Source organism: Coturnix japonica, chromosome 2 (genome assembly GCF_001577835.2).
Source record: "Coturnix japonica isolate 7356 chromosome 2, Coturnix japonica 2.1, whole genome shotgun sequence".
Classification (NCBI taxonomy): domain Eukaryota; kingdom Metazoa; phylum Chordata; class Aves; order Galliformes; family Phasianidae; genus Coturnix; species Coturnix japonica.
The window spans coordinates 36,227,656-36,253,774 of NC_029517.1; the positions used below are offsets into that span (position 1 = coordinate 36,227,656).

The 26,119-nt window shown below is 38.9% G+C and overlaps 1 protein-coding gene and 1 long non-coding RNA gene across 10 annotated transcripts in view; both read left to right on the plus strand.

The window, feature by feature from the left end:
- Positions 1-26,119, plus strand: part of RBMS3 (RNA binding motif single stranded interacting protein 3) — a 689,820-nt gene that overhangs the window by 443,610 nt on the left and 220,091 nt on the right. The gene's annotated exons all lie outside the window — the stretch shown is intronic.
- LOC107309274 overlaps positions 15,274-26,119 on the plus strand; it is a 30,080-nt gene continuing 19,234 nt past the window's right edge. The window contains exon 1 of the long non-coding RNA XR_001553145.1: positions 15,274-15,356. This is a non-coding gene — a long non-coding RNA (uncharacterized LOC107309274). The remainder of the gene's footprint in view (positions 15,357-26,119) is intronic.

Consider the following 26,119-nt stretch of genomic DNA (forward strand, 5'->3'; position numbering starts at 1 on the left):
TTAGGCTGGAGAACACTGGAATTACTGGGTTCTTTTTGGGTTATGAACTTCAGCCAAACAAGAATTGGCCTTTTTTCATAAACACACATTGTTCTTGACTTTCCTCTGACTTGGAACACATTTGAATTGGTAATAATACTGCTGAAATCCACAGAGCTTTGGCAGTTAAAGCCAGAAAGAAGAATGGGGCTCCCTATCTTTAGCACTCACATAGCTATACATCTTGGAAGCTCTTACGCACTCTTTGCAAACCCTTTATGTTTACAGAACAGGAAATCTGAGTCTTGCAAATGAGTTAAACACTGGAGTCAGATTAATTCATTTTTCCCCCCATACTCAGGAAACTACGAATGCCCCATGGAGGAGTTATCTGACCACAACTATGCAGCCTGGGAATCTGCAGCTCAGGCTGAGAGAAGCTATGTTCTAAATTCAGTAGGCACATCTTTACTCACCAGGAAAAAGCCAGTCCACACCAAAATGATCAAAAACCTGTGGTTTTAGAAAATATTACTGTGGTAGAAAATGTACGTAGCCTTTCTTTTAGTGACATATCATTTAATTATGTTCTTCTGTAACTCAGCATGAGGACGATGCTTTTGTAAGCTGAGAAACAAAACATCATTGTATCTAGCATGCTTCCTCAGAAGGAGGAGATGATTCACATGACCATGAGTGGGAGAATATTTGAATGCATTTTTGGGGTACCGCTTAGTCTAGGCTGAGACGCCGATTTGATAAAGTACTGCAATTTGTGTTAAAATTAAGCCATTCATAGGTTATTTTTTGTTTGATTTGGAAAGCAGGTGTGCAAACTTCAGTAACATTTCTTTGTGCTGTGTGACTGGAAATACGCAGGTGTGTTTTCTCCCAGTAAACACAAACCTACTACTAATGCACACAGATATTCTCAGTGCATATATGCACCCCCTCTGAATATCTAAATGTTACAGTATTAGTGAATACTCTGCTTGTTTTTTTCCTTATTAATTAATAGCTCTTAATCAACTGACATGTCAGAGTGGCTGGTCTGTAATCTGAATAAATTTAGGTTTATGTGCAATTTTCTTCACTAACGATCAGTAATTTTTACCACTGGAAAATAACCCTCTCTTCTTCCATTGTACAAAACTATCAGATTAAGCTCTCCTCATGATACATGCAACAAACTGAGTCATGATGTCAGATAATTTCATTTTTTCAGTCCTTGGGCTTTCCTTTTATGTATTTATGCTCAGAAAAGGAAGTAATGACAAAATGAAGGCCCAAATTCTATTTGCAGTCACATTAGTCTGACTTTGGAGTCGTCAGCATAAATATATGTGATGAAGACTGTAAAACTGGCCATATTGGGTCAGGAAAAAAAGTCTGTCTAACATCAGATTTGCTTTCTGATAGTACAGGAGAGCACTTGCCAACAGAGGAGTAAAAGGAGCAGGCAAGTATTTGAGGATACTTACCCAGAATGTCCTTTGAGCCTCCAGCAATTTGCGGTTTAGGGTTTCCTGAGTTTGTATTTAATAACCTTGAACAGTCTTCCCCACCCCCAAATGAAGAATTTCTCCCACTTATTCTTTATTTAAAGTGTTGGCAGCACAGCATGTAGCCATAAGAAATTCTTCAGTTTAACTGTACATTCTTCAAAGAGGCGTCTCCTTTGCTTAACTTAAACCTGCAGTGCTGATTTCATTGATTGCCTGCTAATTCTTGTATTGAAAGAGACAGAAGGCTCTTGTTCGCCGTGAATCTTTTTCATGCCACTTAGGGTTTTATGACACATGATCATAGCTTCCCTTAATCCCTGTTCTTTTTGTACATCTGTGAAAGATGCGCCAGCATGTGCATGCTTAAATAAGGATGCAGTTCTTAGAGTGGAGGTCCAGTTGCTAAGTAGTGAACATGAAGCATGGTAATGTGTGTTTTGTAATGTCAGAGCACAGGTGATAGATAGGAAGCTTAGAGGGACATTTCTCTATCTGAGGAGGCAGGAGTCCTCTTTTGCATCCCAAGGTAACCAAAACAAGAGTATGTCTTGGGTACATCTGGGAGATTTACGTCTACCAAAGCCACTCCTCCCATTGCAGGTCATTTCATAACATAGCGATCTCATAAATTGGAAAGCAGTGAAAAATTTAACGACAGCAGCTGTTCTATAATGCATTTTTAGTTGGAAACACTGGACCTCCCACATATAAATACAGCACTAAAATATAGGGATTTTTTAATAGTATTAGATAGGATGCAATTTTTTCCCCATATTGAGATGGATAAATCTGTGCATATTATGAGTGCCAAAAAGTAGCAGGGTGTATGTCCAATGACTGAAACTTTTCAGTCAACTTCAGGCCTGATAATTTTATCAACTCCCATGCCCCTCTTCCCCCAGAAAAAAAGAGAAATATTGAAGAAATGGAGTCTGAATTGTTTCATTTCTCAAGTCAGAAAATATGGGAGTTGGGATAGATAAGGCCTGGTAGCTAGAAAGCTCCAATTGGATTTCCTCAGAACAAGCGGATGTATATTCCAGAACATGTCAATGAAATCTGTACCTCGGACATAATTTTTGTATGTACTTAAATCATTTGTAGTTCTTAAGTGATGCTGGTGATAGACAAAGAAGATGCCTTGAAGAAAGGCTTCTGCATATTCAAAGGCATTTTCACCAATTTGCTATCCCACTCAGCTAATACACGTTGCTATTTCAGTGTGGTATCACATTTTTGTCTCTCTGTATATAGATGTATGTGTTTTTTTTGTTTTTTTTTGTTTTTTTTTTTACTACACATGCTTAGTCAATGCATATTAAAGTACCTATATTTCTATAACTATGTGCACATAGGTATGAATGATGATTTCAAAAGATTCCAGATAATATTTTTTAATGTATTGCAATTCTCTTGAGTAGCAAAAAGTATCACGGTGGTACTTTTATGGTATGTATTGGTGGTGTCTGACTATTTAATAGCAATTCTTCTGAGTGCTGGAAATAAAATGCTGTGTGCTTTTTAGGAATGTGCTGTAGAAATAGGAAGGAAATTGGTGATAAATTAAATGTTGCTCACATTCAGGCAATATCTTTTCCACCTGTCAGCAAAACCTGGCGAAAACCAAAACAACAACAAAATTGGAATGTCTGAGATGAGATTTAGTGATTTACTGTCTGCTTTAACTGCGCTTATGGCTTGAAGAAGTGCTGTACAGGCCCAAGTTTTCCTAGTATCTCTGTAACTTATTTGTCCATTTTGCATAAAATATTGTGATCCCTCTATTTATCTAAGTATTTTCATAGTCACTCCGATAATAACCTATTGTAGAAAACCACAACTATCATTTATGTAGCACTGTTCAATTATAGCAGTGCAGCCTAAAGCAGCATGCAGGAGGGGTCTTCACAGTGTCTTATCTTCCAAAATAACTTTTCCTGTGTTTAAAAACTGTTCACCAGTGAAAAGTCATCTCTACTAGCAGCATGCCCGAATTCATGTCAGACCTCATTCTTACTGTTCTGCACATATTTCACATGGTAAAGTCATGATTTGAGTAAAGGCATTAGAGCAGCTCCAAACCAGGTCATGTTCTTTCTGTGATGGGGTCATGCATTGCCCTCTCTCCTGTGGCTGCTGAGCCTGCAGTCGTGAAAATATTTCTTTTTCAGAATAAAAATTCCATGGGCTGAAATACTTAATGGCTCTCTTTTGTGGGATCAGTTTTCTATTTCTTCTTGTACTTAGCCTCTCTATGTTGAAAAGGAGTGTTGGATGCAGGCTTTGCTTTGCTTTGCTTGAAGTTCAAATAAATGGTTTCATTTCACATGATTGCATTATTGCATGCTATTCACTTCTCTTGAGTATGTAAGTAATGTACAGATTGGCTTGCAGGAGTACATTGAAGAGGCCAGGCATCTTACATCAGTCAGCAATTAGGTTAGTTTCCAGGGCATCTGTCTGCACTCATGTAAACCTCTGTTATACTGTCTCTTTGATCGCAAGGCACCTGGGCAGCATGATGCATGCTCCTCTAAAGGATGCTGTCTGACACAGAAACAACTGTACTACTTTCCTCCCAGGAGCATCATTTAGTATATTACCCCTTCTAATGGAATTTACTATAGATTTTTCACTCTTTTGATCAGGGATCTTTTGAATTTGTGATAGCTGAGACCTGAATGCATTATACTGTGAGGACGGCCTCTCACAAAACATCATGCCCATGTCACCTGGTCTTAACAGTACAAAGTGATACCTGTATATACTATTCATTGCACATCCGTTGATCTTTCTTTGATAACTATCAAGTCTTTCACTTAATAGTTCGGAAAGTTTTCATAATGATCTTTGCCTTCACAAATGTTGTCTATATTGTCCTCCATTTTTCCCATGCCAGTACAGTTCATTAACTTCTCTGCTTCTGTTGATACAAATGAAGTGTTTGCAAAACACAAGTCTATCCCATTTGCATCCAGCCTTTTGCTGTTGTAAATACACCACATTTGTTTCAGGGCACTCCAACACAATTCTCATTGTGGTTACATTAATGTGGAATTTGAGCAGGTTTGCATCTGAACATTGCACATGGTGAGTAAAGCAAAGTGATGTTTCCAGGAGATGAATTCTTCCTGATTCCACTGATCTGTAGCAGAGCAGAGCTGTACACTGTTTTTCAGAGAGGATCTCTTCAGTTATGCTACCATCTTTCATTTGGGAAGTACCTTGCCTAATGGATGTTTTTTACTCCCTCGTGGTCTACTAAAAAGCACTGTTTCAAGTAGAAATTCTAAATTTTAGTAAGTGTAAAAATGGCTTTATTTTGATTATTGAAATGTTATATTCTGATTGTTCTCTTAAATTCCAGAATGCTTTACAAAGTTTTGAGTAAAATGCAGATGTTCTATTTTATAAGCGCAAGTTTTAAAGTGACCCTCCTCTCATATGCAGGTGGTCATGGCTGAAGTTCTGTTATTTGGCTTGTTTTTAAAGATTATGTCTACTGTCTGTCTGTTGTTTAACATTAGAAATATGATAGTTCAGTTTCTTGAGCTGTGCCAGAGAAGTCTTACCCAGTGCCATAGCATTTATTTTCCTTCTGTGTATAATTCCAAAAACATCATAAGTATCATACGAGATTTAGGAGCTACCAGTTAAAAAATGTGTTTCAGAAACTTCAAATGCTTTCTTATAACCAGCACTTGATAAAGAAAATTGGAAATGAGAGAATACCAGTAGATGAGTCTCTGACAAGTTATTAGTTACTGATATTTTTGTTCTAAACAGTAGTTACTTCATGCATGACATAACCTGGTACTTTAAGAAATATGATGTAGGTTCAGGGGAGTTGGTGGATTTTATTACCTTTAAAATTATTTTTAAAACACATCTTGTATTATCTATGCAGATATTTCATTGCTTTAAAAGTTTTAACATAAAGATAGAAGGGTGAGAAATGTAGGCCTGAGTTATAAATCCAGTCTCTCTAGGAAGCACTCAAGTATTTTATCTCTTCTATTTTCACTTTTTATTTATTTATTTTTTTTCTCAGAATTACTATTCATGTAAATATTATGAAGAAAAAAAAAAAAAAAACCCTCGGGACATGCAAAACTTATTTACTAAGAGAGTTATCTACCATACTAAAATTGGCACTCTTGAGAGATGCTCTCTTGAAATCTGTTTGTGTCTAATCATTCTTGCAGCCAGCTATGAAATCTTGCTGTCCAAATATAATATCCAGATGACAAATGCATGTACAAATATTTTTTCAAGGAATCAATTTCAGTTGTTTTAAGACAGGGATGTTTAAATAACTTGATTTTTGTGAGCAGGACCACAGATATGGAAGTTTGGTCATGTAGATAGCCCTCAGCCTTGTTTGTACTACCACTTGTAGAATCAGAATCATAGTAGTTTTGTTTGGAAGAGACCTGGAAGATCTGTTAGAAAACATGTGTGTCTCAAGATTTTGACATCCTGCTTTCTAACATGGTATGCTACTTTTGTATTGTTCTTTGTTGCATTTTACTAAGACGGCTTAGAGTTCCCCAGTTTTAACAAAGTAGAATTGCCCCCAATTAATATACTTGCTGCTAAATAAAGTCAATAGCTTCCTACAGACTGCAGAATTTTAAGAATTGGGCCTTGTTAACCAATACTGGCCAGCAACACCTTGTAAAGACATTTCTGGTTGCTGAGTCCATCGTTGTTCAAGCTGAACCTATTGTACCAAGAGCATTGTTAACTTGTACTGCTCAGTTTAAGTGCAAAGGTTCAATTCTTAGATGGTGAATAACAAATCAGATCAGGAAGCTCCTGGGAAGAAGTGTGCAGGTTCTAACACGAGTCATCTATTTCAAAGTAATAAATTGGTGATTTGGTTTTCCTTCACTGAAGGATAACCTTCCTTGAGTTGCTGCAGAAATTTTAAGTGAAAAAACCAGAGATCATTTCTGAAATGTCTGATATGCAATAACCTGTGTCAAAGTCCTGCAATATGCACAGATTTGTATTGGGTCTCTGTGATGAGCAGGCTATCTCCTCCTTGCAGGTGACTGGGTACTTTACATTAGTAAAGAAGTAAGCATGTTTCATAAGAGACAGTAATTTAGATCAAAATGTGATCCTGTGAAAATGTAATTAATTTATTTAAAAGATACTAGATTTAATACTTTCTATTCTCCTTCATTACTTGAGCATCAAGTCTGTGCAGAGCTCTGTGCATGATGCAAATTAAAATCCAGTGTTTGCAGTGAATAAAATGTAAACTGTAGGGAGGAAAAAAAAATAATCTTGGATAGATTAACCAAAAGTTGGTTTCAGGCATTATGTATCATTCCTGGTCATGCACATGTGCACAGAGAGAGAAACAAAAAGGTCAGCCTCCTCTTACAGATATGAGCTTTGTTCATCTCACTGGGCTGATGAAGGTGTTTTTATTTTGTTTGGTTTTTTTTTTTTGGTTTTTTTTTTTTTGATTGAATATAAATATGCTTTAACTCTTTCCCAGTGTATATGCCAAAGAGGACATTATAATAGAGATGGGCATTCACCGTTACAATAGAAGTAATACTGGATGTGCAATGCTATTTAGAGGTGTTGCATAGCGGTGTCAGGATGTATTTGCATCTAAATGAGTTGAGCATCTCTTTTCATACAGCTTTGATTTACCTCAATTGCTACAGGTTTTTATTCCTCTTGGGATCTGGGGAACTGTATTCCTATTATGTACTCATCTTCCCTTCACATACTACCTGCCACCTTCAGTCAGCGCCACTAGATTAGAATCTATAATAAAGATCTTCTACATCAGAGCTTGTTGCTGTTCTGTCAGGGTGGTTACTGCATTCTGATCCTCAAAAAGGAGCCATGAGTGATGAGCATGGCACCTATTTAAGTGCTAATTCTTCCTTATGTTAAGTATATACTGCATTCCAATCTGCTTCAGCATATTAATGTCAATGATAACACATAAGTTTTTTTTTATTATTATTTGATGCAGTTTTTACCTTTTTGCCTCTGTAGGGCACCAGTAGCTGATTATTCTGTCTCCTATAGGGCTAATGTGTCTTAAAGGGTAATTGGAGTTTCAGCTCTCTAGAAAGATTATAATGTAGGAAAAAAAAAAAAAAAGAAAAAAGGAAAAAAAAAAAGGAAATAAAATTTATAAATCAAAATTCAAAAGCTTGTTTCACTACTCATTAAAAACTGTTGCTCTGAATTACTGCAGGATCATTTTCAAATCCTCTTTTGCCTCATATAATAAGAGCTGCATGTGTGCTTCTCTACTGAGAAATACAATTATCCCCACTGCCTTCTCTTTTTCATTCACTTTTCTCACTTCAGTGAGGGATATCCTGTTTCAGTTCTTAAATATTTACCCAGCTTTCATATATTTAAGTCTCACGATGTTAAACCCATTTCCTTTCAGTGGAGCATCTCCAATATTTTGCTTTTCCTTCCCTCAGCAATTCATCAGGAAAGTCTTGTCCTTCTGACATACCTAATCAGATTTGTCAACTCCTTGGTGCAGCCATGGTTTATTTCCATGAATAATGAGATATGGCGGTAGGGCATCTTGTCCTGCCCTAAACGAGACATGCCAAGCCAAACATGAAATGGAATGCCAAGCATTATGTCCTATATGTTTGTCAAGTGTGTGATCTATTTTATAGAGACCCAACTCAGTACACTGAAATATTTTACTACATGTGAACTTTAGCTTCTGTTAATATGATTGAGGTAAGTGGAAATGGAAATTGTCAGGGCAATTTAACAAAGAGAGCCTGTAAAACTCATTACATCCCAGGTAGTAAAATTACTTTAGAAGGCACATTCTTCAAACTTGAGCTTTATTCGGTAAACTGCATTGGTGCCTGACCTTTTAAGAGCTTTCAGTTTCTTGGGAAGGAGGAGGGGGAACGGCCTGTTGTTCAGAGCTACCTGCCTTAAATTATAAACAGCAGCCAGATTTGACTCCATACTTTAGATCACAACATGACAGATGATGCAACTGCTCCAAACAGACAGTTAAATGGTCAGCTATTTCGATGAATTTGATGTGTATTTCTTGTAATTGTATACTCCATAAAGCAGTAAAAAGCCAATGTTGTGTGCTGGCTGTATTTTAGCACAAAGTAAATCAAAGTGCCCATCACAAATTTGTAATTCAACTTAACCTTTTCAAGATCTAATGCTTTTAAGAAGCTCAAGTGGTACAACATAGTGGCTGTGTGAGGGTTAAAGTTGCTTTTCAGAAAATAATTCTGCGTAGAACCATCTCTAATTTTCATACCAACTTACATTAGCATTTTGAGAGCTGTACTTTGTCGTGGCTGGGTTTCTCCTGTACTGCAGAATACCATGCCTGCAGCATGTGCATTCTGCACTGTCTTCACACCAATGCTAACGGCTGGGTTTTTCTGTTTAACTTGTGAATGAGTTGTCAATTCAATAGATAACAACGTAAGCACATTTTTCATCTACTTCTAAACCTTTTCCCATTCATGTGTCACAAATTTTGATTAGTTGAATACATGAAAAGCAAGTGTATTGTGGACTGTGGTTCGACCAGTTCATTCTTTTCTGTGATTTTCAATTTTCCAGTATCTGAACAGCTCTGAGACACAGGGGTTGCATTTTCTTGTACCTATCATCTGCCTGACTTACAGGCATAAGACAGGCTCATTAGTGAGCCCAAACACTCAGGGTTTTGTCCAGCAACCTTTGAAATAAGAGGAAATCCCCCCGCATGTTTTATTGGGTGTCAGATCAGGTGATTAGTACAAGTTGCGGCACTGCAAGATTTTGTCTAATTACACGATAAGGTTTTTGCCTTATCTATGCGGTTTGTGAGATACTGTTACTTACGGGAAGTATGTTAGAGTTGATTGTGGGAAACTTTGACAGGAGAGAGCATTTGCCTGCTCTGCAGTTTTCCAGTTTTCATGTTTTTTAGGTGTTTTTTTTTTTGTGTGTGTGTGTGTGTGTGTGGTTTTTTGTTTGTTTGTTTTTTTGTTTTTTGTTTTTTTGTTTGTTTGGTTGGTTTTTTTGGGGGGGGTATTTTTGGCTTTGATTTCTATGCAGGTTTTTTTTGTTGTTGTTGTTGTTGTTTTGTTTTGTTTTGTTTTGTTTTGTTTTTAATTCTCTTGGATCTATCACCCTCTTCTTTACAGGTTTCCTGAACATGTTTACTGAAGAGTTGATAAAAGATATATGTGAAAATAAGAGACTGTTAAGAAAGGACTGAGATTATGGAATAGTAATTTTATTTTATTTATTTGAAGAGATGAACTAAAGAAATATATACATTAACTTTTTGGCTTGCTATAGGCAGATGAACTTCCAAACATGCAAACAGTTCTAAGTGGGAACAGTCAGATCCTCAGGTGACAGACAAGTTATGTCAATTCACATCACTCTCAGGAAGTTTTCTTCTTTGTGTATGTAATCCCCAGAAAGTTTTCCAGTGTTAAGAAATGATAGGAGATGATTACATGATGTTATATCATGTTTTTAACTTTGCAGGTTGTTTTTTTTCTCCACAGAAAAATACTGATCCTTGTATATAAGTTGTTTTGCATCAAGCAAAAGCTGGTAATAATATAGATGTAGAGACTAATGTGACTTCTCTTTGAAATTTTAGCCTTTTCTTATCCAGTAAAGAAATATTCCATGCTTTTCAACAGGTGAAATTTATTCCATTGTTTCTTTACATCTGTAGGAATTGCTCTTTCCTGTTTAAATTTACATTTCCAGAGTGTGGCAGTGCCTTAGGATCGTAGCATAGAGAAGAGAGTAATTAAAGAGGAAACATTAATCTTTTTGAAGATGTTTGGATGTAAATGATCCACTGTGAATGATTATGTGAAACAGGAATGCAGATGAACCTTTGATTTTTTTAGATATACGTGGTGTGTGTCATGATTTTCTTTCATAAAAACGCTCTTTTGCAGTGAACAGAAATGAGGATGGCCAGAAGGATGTCCTGCATCACAAACGGATGTGCAATCTGTGTGCTATAACATTAGTACATCCTTAGTGTTCTTTAGTGTCTGGGTGTTGAGTGTTTGAAAACTAGCTGACATATAAATCCCTTTGCTGTTCACAGCAAGGTAACCTGTACCTGTTCCTCCCTTAGTGACTAGTTTGCTCATTTACATTTCTGTAAGAAAGATTGATGTTCAATGAGGGGATTTTATTTGATGATGAAAGAAGTATTTATTTAAATAGACTGCTTGCCTTCATTTATTAGTGCTGTTTATTTCATATGAAGCATTTATTTATAAAAGTCTTACACTAGGATAGGTTGAAAACTGCCTTTGGTTTCTGCAGATTCCACTCTGGGACTCATAAAAATAATTGTGAATTGCTTTATCTTAGTGAAACATTTTTAACAGTATTTGCTGTGCCATTTCTGAAATGACAGATTTGAAGTCTCATTATTTCATCTTTAAAAGTGGCAGTTAATGTTGTGTAAAAGCTCATTACATTGATAACACCCTCTGCACGGTCTTCTGACTCAATTGGGAAGAGGGTTGGAGGGGAAAAGAAAATCTTGCATTTTGGCAAAATAAGGCCGTTCCAGAATATTAAATCTCTTTCTCTCTGTTGATCCTTTGTCACTATTTTCTCAGCTTTTGCAATGCAATGCTTTAATAAATTATGTATTTGTTGAGAAGACGTTGAGCTTAATCACATATATAAAATGAGTGAGCTGCTCAGCCTGCTCCTCTACCTTTTTAGCTCAGCTATCTTCTAACTGCAACTGAGTTGCAGTTTACTTGTATCATAGATAGAGCTGGTTCCTTGGGAAACTCCCACTAAAGTACCACAAAACAGAGACACCACTAACAAAAGGGCCTGAGCTTGCCCTTGTATTGTGGAGACACATGTAGTGAGATTAGTCGTCGCATGGGATGTGAGGTTTCCAATGAATTGGATTAGTATGAGCAGTGGTTTAGGATGGCAAATTCTTTGTCATCACACAAAACTGAAAGCCAGTTGCAGCCTTCAGGATGCGTTTTGACTGACTGTTTTTCTTCCCAACCCTGTGTGAGAGAAAATGTGTTACGTTGTACTTGGTTTAACCACCTGGAGTAATGGGAAAATATTTGTATTAGAGTGAGGAAATCACTTTTTCCTGAGTTGCCTAGCACCCAACAGAAAGTAAAATGTCACAAATCACAGTTTCTCAAATAATTATTCCTAGGTAAATAGTTGAGAGATTTAGGGGCTCAATGCTCTGATCCATTTGTCTTGAGCCAGTATGACCGTGTGCATTGGAAAGCAAATGCAGTTGTTTGTTACATAGATTCTTGTGCTGGTAGAGAGAAACTATCAGTAGCTAACTGAAATTATGCATAGATTTGTTGTGGGAATGCTTAGTAGTCACAAGGAGAATGCCTATATTGGCTCTCTGATGTCATTTCCTTTCACGGGCTTCACCAGAAAAAGTTATAGACAGGAAGCATGATCTTGGTTAAGATGTTTGGTTTTATTAACAAATCACTCATAGTTCTACACCAGTGACTGGGTGTATTTCTTTTGTCCTTGTGCTTATTCTTTCAAGTCACTGAATAATTCCAGGATGTGATTAATTGTCAGTAATTCTTTCGGATTTTAGTAGGATTCAAAAGCTTCCAATTCTTTGCAAGATGCTGTGTAGAGTGAAAATATCTACCCTTTTCATATGTATGCATATATGAGACGCTAGAGCTGTATCGAAGTAAACATTATTGAAGAACATTGTGTATAACTCAATTGTATATAAATCTAGCTTTCTGCCTCATACTAAGTTTTTTGAATAACCCTTCTTTCTTTTTCTTAGTGTTCCTTGTAGGTGGTTGGGCTTTTTTTTCTTTTTTTCCCCATGGCATTAAGTGAAAACCTGTGCAGCAAAAAAGATGTGTTTAGCTAACACAGCAACAATGTGTGTTTTTGTGGAGCTCTGTCTTACTTTCAAGCCATGGTATGTAAAGGAATTATATCTATATATGACATATATTATATATATATATATATATATGGATTACTAGCGCTACGACACATCATCAGTAGGGTAAAACTAACCTGTCTCACGACGGTCTAATCCCAGCTCACGTTCCCTATTAGTGGGTGAACAATCCAACGCTTGGTGAATTGTGTTTCACGGTGATAGGAAGAGCAGACATCGAAGGATCAAATAGTGACGTTGTTATGAACGCTTGGCCGCCACAAGCCAGTTATCCCTATGGTAACTTTTCTGACACCTCCCACTTCAATTTATATGTATATATAAGTATATACATAAATATATATATGTATATATGTATATTAAGATATACAAAAATAAAAATTCCAACACAAAGAGCATTAAGAATGCTTCACAGCAGAACACAGTGACGCCTAGAAAGCATACTAGTGCTTTTGAGGGGCTTGAGAAAATATATGCTTTTTGTTATTGCAGTACTAAAGAAGGACACCGTTCTTTTCAGTCCCTTTTCATACAAAAATTGCCAGATTTCCATGAAATATTCTCTGTGACAGAGGATAATCTTAGCTTGATTTTACAGTTATTCTATCCAACAACTCAGTGATTGCTTGATTAAGTTCTGAAATAGCAACATTTTGAGCAAAATGCACATAAGCAATAAAGAGATGTGGTAAACCTGCATCATGCAAACTGTTCTGTGATGCTGGTTTCCCTCTCTAAAATGTTGCAGCATTAGGGTTTTGGTAAGCTACAGGTATGATATCACCTACTTTACACAGGCACTGCGCAAATTGGGTCTTACCCTATGCAATTTTAAAACAAAAGCCTGTATTTTCTGGGGGGAATTTCCAAGCTGATAACTCTCATATTTTCTCTCAAAACACTGTTTGTTTTCTGTAAACAAAGAACAGCTTTTGTATAGGTAGTTGAAAGTACAAAAGAGTCTCTTGGCAAATCATTAATCTTGCTTATAATTAGTAGTCAGCATTGTAGTTTTTTTCCATAAATTACAAGAGGAGCAGAGTTACCCAAACATCTCATGTTTCTTGCAGCAGGGACCAAGAGGAGCACTGATTGTCAGGGGCAAGGACCCCATTTGATACTTGTATTAATGTCTAATGTATAATACATAATGCATTACTTAGTAGTGGAAACAGGAAGGGCAGAGACAGATGAGTTGAAAAGAAGAAGAATTAATTTGGTGTGTTTACTTCATTAGAAAGGAGGAAGGCAGGCTGAACTCCTCCTCAACTTCCATAGGTTACGTGGTTTTGTTCCACTGGATTACCTTACATCTTGTTACACTCACACACACACACCGAGGGCTGAATGAGCCATTTTAGCAGCTTGCACAGTGTCAATAAGAAATTGAGTGTCTGTGCTCTGATGCGCCAGGGTGGGGTGAGGCATTCAGGCTGGACTGCTAGGAGAGGACAATGAGGAAGACAGGGGGATTGTTTACAGATGCCACCACTGGAAGAGGAGGTTGATCCATCTTGTCCTCCTTAATGATGTTCATCTGATCTATACCTTTTCAAGGCACACTCATTTCACCATGGGATAGCTCACAGTACAGAGGGCAGCTGAGGTGACTCTCTTCTCTTTCTGTCCTGCATCTGGGAAGCAGAGCTATTATTAAGTCATTCAGAGGGAATGTTTGAGCTTTCCCTGTGTGATGTCACAGACAGGGAAGGAGGAGACCACAGCCCTCCTCACACAGGGCAGGTTACTTGCTGGTGGGCTGGGAGAAGGTACAGGGCCACTCCTGGGCTTCCCACAGCCCAGTGCCACGCAAGGCCTGTGCAGGAAGAGGGATAGGCTTGCATGCCCCTCCACCCTCACTTATTCCTCTGGAATTTGTTCCCAGCTTTTTGTAACAGAAAGCTCTTAATTAGCCTTCCTGGAAAGGCCCTGAATCTGATTCTGCTATTTGTGAAGAGCTCTTTGGTAAGTGAAGTGTGTGGTGGTGTTCTATTCTGCCTTGTAACACGGCTTGTCAGTGTTGGGATTTAATGCACTGGTATGGCGAAGACTTTTCTTTGTACGTATCCTAGGACTATTACTCTTACAAAGTGTTTAAAATGTATTGTAAGAAATGCAAGGCAAAATGCTTTTCCATAAGAGCTTGCACAGTGCTGGTGCTTGTCGATTAAATATGTGCAGCATGCAGCTATACTGCACTAATGGCTTTGAATACCAAAATGTTCAGCATTCTCATGTGATGAAGATTGTCACAGAGCTTGCTTCCTTATGTTTCTGGATTGAGCATAATGGTATTAAAGATATGACCAAGAAAGCATGCAGTTTCAAACAATCGCACTGCTTATACTGCATGCCAGGCAGTAAAGTGTTTTTGACAGTAGGTTTTCCCCTTCTCATCCTCGTGCTTGGATAATGTAAATACCTATTTGGGGTCTTCCCTATGTTTTATTTTAAACTGACCATCAAAATCAAGGTCTTAGCTACCACAGTATAAAACAAAACAAAGCCACCTGAAAACAACAATTACTGTCAAAAATTCATACAGGATGGTGCATGTGCAGACGTTCTGTGTTACTCAGGCCTTTTAATACCCTATACAAATACCTCTTTGGCACAAAAGCAAGAAGTGTTTCTCATACCACTCACTTGCTCAGAAACAGCACTATCACATTTCTTCTACAGTAATATTTCTGATATTCTTCTCTGGTTGAATGCCTGTGCAAAGATGCATGCACTATAAGAGTACCCCAAATTCCTGGAAGCATGGGAGGCCATACTTTATTAAGAACAGAAATACAAGTCTTCTGTCCCTTTCGTAATCCTTTCAGGGGCCACAGAAGAGTCAATCCTCCGTCTCAGTTGGAAAGCTACTTTTGTTGAGGCTAGAGGTTAACTCCAGCTTCCTCACATTCAAGGTAAATGTATCTCTCGCCTTTAGTTCCCATTTACTATAGAAATATGCTTGTATGAGGACATGCATAAAGACAGTGTTGACAAAGGAGTTAATAACCCAATGTTATTAGAAACACAGAAAGCAAAAAAACCATGACATAAGAAGGAAAGTCAGTGCTTGGAAAATACTATCTATGTGCAGTTCAGATCACTGATCTTACTTCTATACCTATATGTTTTTAAATTGTCTTTCCCGTTTTACTCTAGCTCTTTGCTTGGAATTTGCTGGTTAGTTTTCTGTATGAAGTATATAAAGAAGGACCAGATGGATTTGGAATTGGAATCAGTGACAGAGAGAGAGCAAATGATTTTATAGCATGAACAAACTTCAGTTTCTAACTTTTTGATCTCAGTAATTTTTCCTAGAATGGAGAGCCCTCTATTATAGATTTCTGTTTCCCATATGGATACTCATAGGCTCTGATCAAGATACCTAAACCATCTCTTTGATGAGTTAAATAAATTGATCATCTTGCATCTCACACTGTGAAGCATTCGCTTTGATCCTTTCATCATTCTTCTTGCTTTGCCCTGTAACTGCTCCAAAGTTCTTCTGAGTGTGGAAGCGAGAACTGGGACCCCACAGTTCCTATAGTGCAAACACCAGCGCTGAAGGCAGGGACATCCTGTGTTTTCTTTCATTGTGTTTGCCTCTTGGAACAGCATTACACTAGGAATCACACTAGAGTTCCTTTCCTTATTTAGCTTGACCTTAAGACTTAGTCCAGAAGCACTGCTGAGAAAAATGCTAATTTTCATATTCCTAGATGAAAATCTGTAGACTTCTAAAACAGCATATTGTTTGGTTATATTGATGTATAAGAGAGTGCATTTATGTAAAATATTAAGTCAGTTTGGTCTGAAGCTCTAGTGAAAATGAGGAGTGTTTCTGTCTCTATTGAAAACAAGGAGTGAGGTTGTATCTGGAAAAAAAGAAAACCACTCTGAGATACAGGTGAAATGGGAAAAGGGTCACAAGTAGGACTACTATTTTATTCAGCCAATTCAGTAATTCTAATAGACCAACTTGGTATATTACTTTCAAAAGTCAGAGTTTTGGCATTATTTAAGCTGGTTGTTTTGCGTCTCCATGTTTATATAACAGACCTCATGTAACTGAGTAGAGAGGGGGTAGAAGAAAATCCTTTGATCCTTCTGTAAGATGTTTTTATGTAAGTAGCCTTCTCATGGTGAGTGCTGGAAGTCTGGACAGATCATTGTCCATCTGTTTTTACAACTTTGTGTGATCACCATCCAGCAAATGCTGTTTAATCTACAGAGAATAAACACTTCCAGAGTTGACAATGTGCTTCCCAGGTGCCGAGGGGGAGGTCTGCACTGCTGGGCCGCCAGTTAAAGTATAGGCAAACAGTCATCCAAAGAAAACAAACTTCCAAGGAGATTTTTGGGAAGAATACCATCTCTTTCATTTTCCTTTCTTTTTAGAAACCAGAGACTCTTTTGGATGTTAAAAGAAAGGTGTTGGTAGCTCGTCTAGTGCCAGATCAGCCAGCACAGGAGAAGGGAGAGGTGCCAGTGGCCTTTAGAATCAGTAGCTCCTTTTTTAAGATTAAAGGAGTGAGAAGGAAACATGTAAATGTTTGTGTAGCAGGCTAATGAAATTAATTCCCCTTATTGCCTTTCCATGTGAAGTGCTGCTGATTGCTGGAAGAGTGATGGGAGGCCCAAGCCTTCAGCATGGAAGCCAGCCACTGGGGTCTGAGCCATGTCACTGCCCCAAGGCTCTGGGCTGCTGCCCTGGGCTTGGATGCACAGCTCCAAAACACTGTGCAGTTAGCAGCTAGTTAGGTCTCATGGCTGCTCAGCCCAGATATACTCTGATTAGAAATTCTTTACCATCTTTCTCATTCTCAGATGAGCTTGTAGGTCTTAGGCTGTCTGGCCCAGGAAATACGTGTATTTTCCTGTTATGGTAGCAAAAATGCTGATGACGCTGATGCTGGTGGATGCCCATCATTTCTGGATGATGCCAATTTTGATCTCACGATCTCTCTTTTGTTCACTTTGGTGAGTGCATTTATATTTCTCTTCACAGGATTTTCCATTCTGGAAGTCCAAACCGGCATTACACAATTCATGCACCAAGACTCCCACAGTGTAATCAATACCCTGCTTCAAAACTTTAGCACTTCTGAAGTAGCAGAGTTAGCTTAAATACTCAGGGTACCTTCTCTATTTTTAAACAGTTACTCTCTATGAAGAAAATGGGTCCTCTACTCCTAGAGACTTTTTTCCCAGAAATGTTCCAGAGACCTCAGTCCAAGGCCTTGTTTGTGAAACTTTTTGGTTTCTTTCTCAAAGTCAAAGGTTAGTTTGATGGTATGTGGGCCTACCTTTGGGGCTTTGTTGGTTTCTCTGTCTACTGTGAATTAGAGACATCTCCTTTGACCTCTTTGTCCTTTGAGCTCAGCTCAACCACAATTTCCTGCACTGTCTCCTTCCTACAGTGCAACAATTCCCCCTCATCCTTCCATAAAAAGTGTCACCTGTGCACAGCAGGGTTTCTGAATGAGGAGCAGAAGGGAAACAAAGCAATTTGGCTTCTTGACTGCTTCTTTGTGGGTCTTCTGGAATGAGTATGACAGGGCCCTGTTCTTGCACAGTCCCCAAGTACCAAAGAATAAATCTTTCACAGAGGCAAGCCTTCCCCTGGCTTCAGCAGTTTCAAAAGCAAGTACCCAGTGAGCTCATCCCACATTTAAGGTTAAGCAGTTTCAAAGTGTAAATGAATATCTCCCATCATTTCTTCTAAAGCAAAAATATCACATATCATCTAAGATGCTGAAATTAAGCAGTTCAGAGAAGAAACTACACGCACATCTCAGCTGACTTTCTTCTGTGGCTGGACTGGGCCAAGAGCACTGCCTGCCATCAGTGCCATGTGTGTGTCTACTAGATGAGGTGGCACTAGGTGTGTGTTTTGCCACCACAACTCAAGCTACTAAAAGTGAACATTGGCAGCATCCCATTGCAAGAGTGTTGTGTAATCAGAGCTACTTCTTAGAAAATAACTTTCAAAATGTGGAATATGGAGATAGCACAGGACTGAAAGTGCTAGTGTGTTTAACAGAAGGCTATATAAACTAGAGGCAACCCACATAAGATGCAAAAGCTGGGAAACCCTCATACCTTGAACGTGAATGGAGTTAAGTCCAGGATCATCAGTCTTCTGCTCTGCGCAAGAAAAGTCACATCTGTTTTCTTGCCACAGAGGAATGTGAAACAATTGAGATTACTGGGTTTTGCTTTGGTTTGCTAATCAGAGTAGGAGATAAAACTACATTTGTTTATCATGCCTTAGGTTACTCAGAACTGTATCAACTGTTTCCATATAGCTAATTACCTGTAGCAAGGAAGGATAATGAAAATGTAACAATAATCCCTGGTGTCATTTTGTTACCCATATGCATTTTTTCCAACTTCCCCCAATTTTCTCTTAGTCTAGAGGGTATTCTTTATTTGTCACTATGAAGTCTAAAAGCAGCAATGAACAAAAATAATTTGTGAATTACATCACTTCAGAAAAGATCTTTGGGATTTAGCTGCAAGGCCAAAGTCACAAAGCACTGTTTTTGACACGAGGTATTTTATCATCTGCAGAGCTTAAGTTCTGTTTCTTCTTTGAAAACTAGGAGATGCCTGCTGAGAACTGGTTTATGTCAGGTTGACCTTACCAGCAAGAGACATCATGAGCAAAGGTTTTAAAAAGGGGTGCTGATGAAACAGATGTTTATTTACCATTTTGTTACTGACAGTCCTTCGAGGCTTAACCTCCTTGCAGAATCTCAGCCAATTCCTATACTGGCAAAGGAAAATTACAGAAAACTACTTTTTTTTGGTAAATATGTATTATTTAGATTTAATATATAAACATGTGCATAGGTAAACATTATTACACGCACACACATATATATGTGTAACACATATACACAGAGAGATATAGAGACAGGACTAAGTAGGGGTAAATGCTTTACATAATTCAGAGCTTTGGCTTATGATAAGTTATATCAGAAATACTCAGAAGTATGGAAATCTATAGTACGGATTTTGGTCCTTCATTCTGCTGGGGCACGGATGATGCAGTGGATAGAACAGACTCCTTTGATTTAAGCCTACTAGACTCAAAACTTGGGACAGTATGGCTGCTGTTCCATGCTCTGTTTCTGGTCTGTGTGATATGAGCCAACTCATTTCTTCTCGCCATCTTTCTGTTACTCCCTCTAACTTTTGTTCAGTCTGATAATTTTCTTTTCCTGACACTTCCTTGCTTTCTATCTGTACAAAACACAGCACAGAGCAGCCCTGTTCTTGGCTTCAGTTACTGCAGCATAAATATTAGCAAAGAGACAGAGAACAGAAATTCTCTCTAGCCCTTCCTTGGTGCCGTTTCCATTGCACTCTAGGGGATACTGTGGCCAGTTTAACATGAAATTTGGAAACTGACTGAAGTAAAGAGGAAAAGGGCTTTTTGCAGAGTGATCTGCCTGTTCCTTTGTCATGATGTGGATCCTGCAGCTGTTAATCTGGATGTTCTCTTCCCACACACAGAGGAGTTGGTGACTCGGCTGGTAATACACCTGCTTAAGTGTTTTTTGCTGGATCCCAGCTGGAACAAATTGTGAATTCCTCATCCCCTCATATCTGCATTACTGCATGTTTCAGAGCTGGAGCAAAGCATTTGAGCGTCCAGGATAACACCTTGTACTTGGCAGCTCTCCTGCTCCCTCTGCATAGTCCCCAGAGTGTCGACACCTGGGATGGGGGAGGTTCAGGAAGCACATACCAGCCGTGAGCAAGCTGCTGCAGCCCACCTGCACGGCTGCCTGGCTCCACTGCTGCCCCCTATATCCCTTTCTCCTCTTTGCCTATGTCTGGAGACATACACAAGCAGGCAGGGAGGGTTCTGCTTCTGCCATTTAAAAAGGCTGCTTGTACTCCCGGTTTGAAAAGGTTTGGGCAGTGGCCAGAGGCATACGGCTGGGATGCCCCTGCTGTCCTGTTTGGATTTTCATACTCTGCCTGGCTCTGTATTTCTCTGGAAGATTTCCCATGCACCATGCTTCTATCATTGTCAGAAACTAGCAGCCTGCCTGGGAGCAGTCGCTACTTCTAAGGAGTAAGTTTTACGTGGCATGATCTTATTTATTTAGATTGGTCCCAAATTCACCATTATAGTTGAACCATTTATAGATCAGCCCTGTAGTTTTGACAGTAAGCCCTTGTAGGTATGTCTATCTCCAGCAAAGCCTTTGAGGTGATTGAAATGTAATTAAAAAGTGAAGGCCAGATGTTTCTTCCCAGAATGACTTTTCAAGATCACAACAGTTCTTTCAAAAGGGAGGAGCAGGAAGAGAAACACGAGAGAACCTCCACTGGTCTGTTTTAACAAAGGAATTTCCTTAAGAATATGCAAGCAAAGTCTGGATTTTGTTTCTTTTATTTTTTTTCTCTTTCCCTTTTATTTATTTATTATTTTTTCTTTCATACTTTAGTTTGTAAATGGCTTGAAATAGTAATAAAACAAAGTGGACTTTCTGTTCCATTGCGCAAAGCCAGCAGATGTGTTTTTCCCAGTGCACCTGCTTGGTTGCTTAGTCTTTCCAAGAGGAAAAAAAAAACAAACATTTTTAAAAAGCTTTTTTTTCTTTATTTTTTATTTGTTTTTTGAATGATGCTTTACTGGCATATATTTTTTTCTTTCAGAATTTACCAGATTTTATTATTATTATTATTATTTTTAATCTTCCATTCCATTCTGTAAGGGCAAATGGAGATGTGGAGGAGTTGGAGTGAGAGAACCTGCATTGATCAGAAAGCAAAAGGAATGCCTGAATATTTACAAATCCTTTATAGTAAAACTGCCAGGAAATTTGCAACATTTGAGTAATTATGTCATGTAACTGGCAAATTATGCAAGATATACTAGCAGTGTTAAGCAAAATACTTCATACTCAGAAAGAAGGGTGACTTGGTAGATTGAGGTTTCTCCCAAGTACATAATTTTATTCTATGGTCTTTGTTTCATGTACAACATCTGACATAGAAAAGCCCTGTCAAAAAGACAAGGTCTTTTGTTTTCTTCCCTATGATGGCATGATGCTACTTTGTGTCTTGTAGTACAGCAAATATGTGAGCAAACTTTACAAGTATTTGCTTGCTATCTTAATTAAGTGTTAGGTTCAGATATGCTACTTTTCACCAACTTAAGCTGACTTTGATAATTCACGTGCTACTGTATGTCCTATAGCTTGTGTCCAACAGACGTGTTTTTGTTTCTCTGAGCAGCACACACATTTGTCATCACCATCAAGGAGGATCTTGGTTAATAGTCACTAAGACAACTGCTGTAAGTTTTGGTTCAGACTGGAAGCTGCAATAATATTTTTTTTCCGTCATATTTTTTGTACTTTTCGTGACAAGTTCAATGTGAAAACTATTCTGTCATGGTTAATAAACCTAGACTCAGTGATTCCTTTTATTATTATTATTTACAGGGAAACAGTTACTTTCATTTCATGCCATTGGAAGAGTACAAATTCTAAGGGAAATCTTTGTGGAAATGGCTGCTAGTGTTCTCAACACAGGCATGAAGGAATTTTTAGTGTGACAGTCCATGTAATATTTTTTTAAACTGGTCATAGAATCATAAAGGTTGGAAAGGACCTCTAAGATTACCTAGTCCAACCAACTGCCTACTGCCACCTACCACCAATGTTGAGTACTCAGTGTTTCCATCCAGACCTGGGCAACAGTGAGCAGTGAAACCCTCTTGAGTTTGAGAACTGAGTGATGCTATGTATAACCTTCATGTGCATGGCTACTAAAAGTGACGCCAGAGTGAAGTAGTAGGATCAAACTTTTCTCTGATCTTGAACTTCTCTTTACCTGTTTCATCTTTATATCAGACTAATCCTGTTAAAGTGATTATCAGTGAAAAATGGGTCTGTTGCTTTCAGCATGGCAACGTGTACCAAGCTGAGAACTGCAGAGCTTTGCACAAGTCTGGTTTTCACTTTCTGTCTACAGAAAGAAACAATGTGGACAAATGGGAGAGGGCTTGTGGAGAGAAAAAGTGCTGCAGAACTGGCATCCATCACATGCACTGCAACAGGGTTTTTGTTTCAGACAAATTGTAGTCTGTAGTGGTGGAAATACATCAACTGTATTCCTGGAGTGATCATCTGGGTAAATTTAATCTGAAAAGAGCTGAACGTGCTCTGTAACTGCATTGTAATGTGAACCAACACGTGATGAGTGGGAGTAATGAGAATGTTTGCGTCAAAGGTGTATTCCTAATTCACACTAAAATACAAAGGTAGATGAACTCAATGAACTTCATGCTTGTTTTTAGTCTACTTTGTGCTTCCTGGAAAATGCAGAAGACAGGTGGGAATAGATAAGGCTATAAGAATAATTGCATACTGGGGAAGTGAGAATCGAGGCCAAAACTTTTCTTTATGTTTTGTTTAACACAGCCATTGTAAGAAGAAGAGCTTATGAGAGCAAATAGATTGTTTTATAAGGTTAAACAGAAATACTGGATTGTCTTTTGCCTCTACTGTTATCTATAGATTACAATGCGAACTCACGGTTTCCGCAGCTCTGGACATGTTATAGCTCCTTAGCATGAAACTCCTTCCCAGTGTCATGCTGTGTGCTGTCTGAAAGAGCAGTTACCTAAAAAGATAAGGAAGGAAAAAAAATGTAACCTATATTTTGGAATCTGTGTGGAGTGAGACTTTAATGATTTCTGCATGACTAACGTTATCATGAAGATGATTGTTTTTCTCATTACAGTGTTTGTCTTTGTGTCTGTTACAACAGGGCTGTAATACAACACAGTGGGCTGGGGTGCACAAAGCTCATAGCATGGTATGGTATAATTCAGGCTAAGGTGTCCAGTACTCATGATGAGCCTGAGTTGCTGGCTTACAGACTCAGGTACCCAGTGGGAGTTCATATGCATTTACTAGAGGACAACATTAATGTTTTTGCTCACTACATTTTTGAAGTTCGGGGAGTTTTGTAAAGATAGGTATGTCTAGATACTCAAAGGTTAGGCCATGACGTGTATTTAAGTGATCTGTATGCTTCATGAGCTGGTCAGTGGCAGAGAAGCAGACAGTATTAAGTTGCCTTTTTCCTCTGGCCTCCTTTCTGAAGTAGACTAAAATTTTTTTTGTAGATTGTAGCTATTTATAAAAGATTCTTATCTAGGCTGTCTCTCTTTAGATATGCTATCATGACAGTCCCCTGGCTCCCAGAAACTGTGCTCTAATCAACCTCATTGACACCTATATAATTAAGCGGGGAGACAAGAGGCTGAAGTAGTGGGAACTAGAAAAAAAGCTAAACTAACAAGGAAAACTTGTTACATTATAAAAATGGAGTTCAAAAGCCTCTGGAGCCACTTCTGAGAGCAGAAGGTTGGCAGCTTCTGAGTTCTCAAGATTTATTTATTTATTTTTTAATTGTGCAAGAAAGAAAAAATAAAAAATAAAAAAAAAATAAAAATCAGATATTTGCTTCTTTTATAGTGGTTGCATAGTACATGCATTCTTCCCTTGGTATTTCATATCAGAACTGTAAATTACCATGGTGGAGAGCATCACAGATCTCCGTGTCATCTGGAGCTTTCGAGCCCTATCTTAGAATGTAAAATATGTTGAAATGTGCAAAACCAGCCTGAACCTCCTTCTCCCTCTCAAATCCTGTTGTCTCTGCTCTCCTTCCTTATCTCTCTTGGCTTGTTTCTTTCTCTCCAATCTCCTTCAGTCCCAGACATTAAAATACCTGCTTGAACAAATTTTGATTATGGTTTGGGAAATAGAAGTTTGGCGAGGAGCCGAAGGAGAGGAGAAGAGGTGCCCATTGCTCTATTCCTGCCTGAGTGTAGAAATAACTTGTCCCAGACGCTTGAAAAAATCCTGAGAGCTCCCAAAGTTCCACAGTGCCGCCGGTCTTGCTGTACGTGACAGTGTCTGTGTGCGCGTGCGTTTTCAGCCTGCTAGACGTGTTAACCCTGCAGCGAGAAACCTGAAATAAATCAACAGTGCAAGATCGCAATCTCCCGCAGCACTGATATCTGATTTAGTTGTAGTAGTGGCTCAGGGGGAGGCTTCCTGTGCCTCTTTTTGCCAAGCGAGTTGGCTGGCAAGGAACAATGGGAGTCAGTCAACACTGATGGAGTTGATGGTGGGAGTGTGTCCCCATGTTGTGCCCTGGTGCTGCTGTGACTGCCAGTGTGCCAGCACAGCAACTTCTTTACCTCCACGGTGAAGCTGCCTGTAGGACAGCCGTGCTGCATTGTGGCAGTATATTATGGCTTCAAAATCATTTCCTGGAACCATATGGAAAAAAAGAGTTGTGCCAGACCGTCTGGCCTGTTCTGTTTGTTTTCCTATTATTATTTCTTTTTTTTCCCTTTTGCTTTTGCTGCAAGCTGGAGGAGGATTCTTCGGCAGCAGTCCTACAAGCATGCTTCAGGGGAAGGGTGTGTGGAGCTGGGGCTGCCTGGCTTCCTTGCTCTGTTTGTGAGGGCTTTTTAGGTCTGAATTCATCTCTTCCCTGCCAGCATAAACCTGCAGCCTGGACTCTGGGGCCTGGCATGCTGGCTAGCTTCAGTTTCCTGGGCTGGATTGCACTTGTCCTTCTCACTCTAAGACTGCTGAGATATATGGGTAGATGGATGGGTCCTATCCTAACCTTAGGTAGATATTTAAGACAAAAGGATTTATTCTCTGCCTTCCAATTTTAAAATCAGGATTTTTAGTAGTCTGTGCCACAGGCGGACATGTGCCACTTCCTTGTTTTCCTGGTGTCCTTTCATCCTCCAGACCCCTGGTTAATGCCTGCCTTGGGACAGGGCTAAGCAGTGTTTCTGTGCTTGGTTTCTGACACCCAAGCAGGTCAGGAGCTTATCTCAGCACCCCAGCTCAGACTCAGAACCTGCTGCTCTGCCTTCTGAGAGCACCATGGATAGTGACCATCAGAAATGACCAAAAACTTGCTTAAAACAAAGTGTTATTTTCATAGGAACCAGAGCACTGAAGAGACCACAGATCCACATGATAAGTGTGTGGACATTCCTTCTCCTTCAGGCTTCAGGAGAAGGCCAAATGCCTTCAGGTTTGCTGTGATCTCTGTCACACTCCATCTTGAAAAGCACCAAAAAGTTGTGTCCTGCCCCTCTCCTGCCTCTACCTAGACCTGCCAACTGTTTTCCTCTTTCTCTGTTGATGTACTTCAGCATTTGCTTTTGCAAACCTGTCCTCAAGAACTTATCCAGCCCCATCCAAAGCTGGCTGCTCTCTCTGATGTACTGCTTTGAATCTTGGTTTGAGCTCACCTTCACTTAGGCAGGCAGGAGGCACATTTGAATCATTTACTGTGAACTTCAGGCAGTTTTGTCATTGCCCATGTTATGAGTGCTGTTCACAGGATCATTCCCCAGAGTCTTTATGGCCACTGTTGCCCCCAGGCTGCAGCCCAGAGTTCTGCTAAATATCAGGGCTTTCTGATGGGACCCCCATCTAAAGGAGGACTGCAAAATGAATGCAGCCTAATGAGTCTAAAGCTCTTCTGAAGCTCATGGTAGGATTTTCTGTGTACTGAAACATAAAAGATGTATTTATCTTCATGTGCTATATTTGTTACCTGTGTAAGATAGCTCACAGAGCACTTCTAAGACTACTGAGAGGTAAAT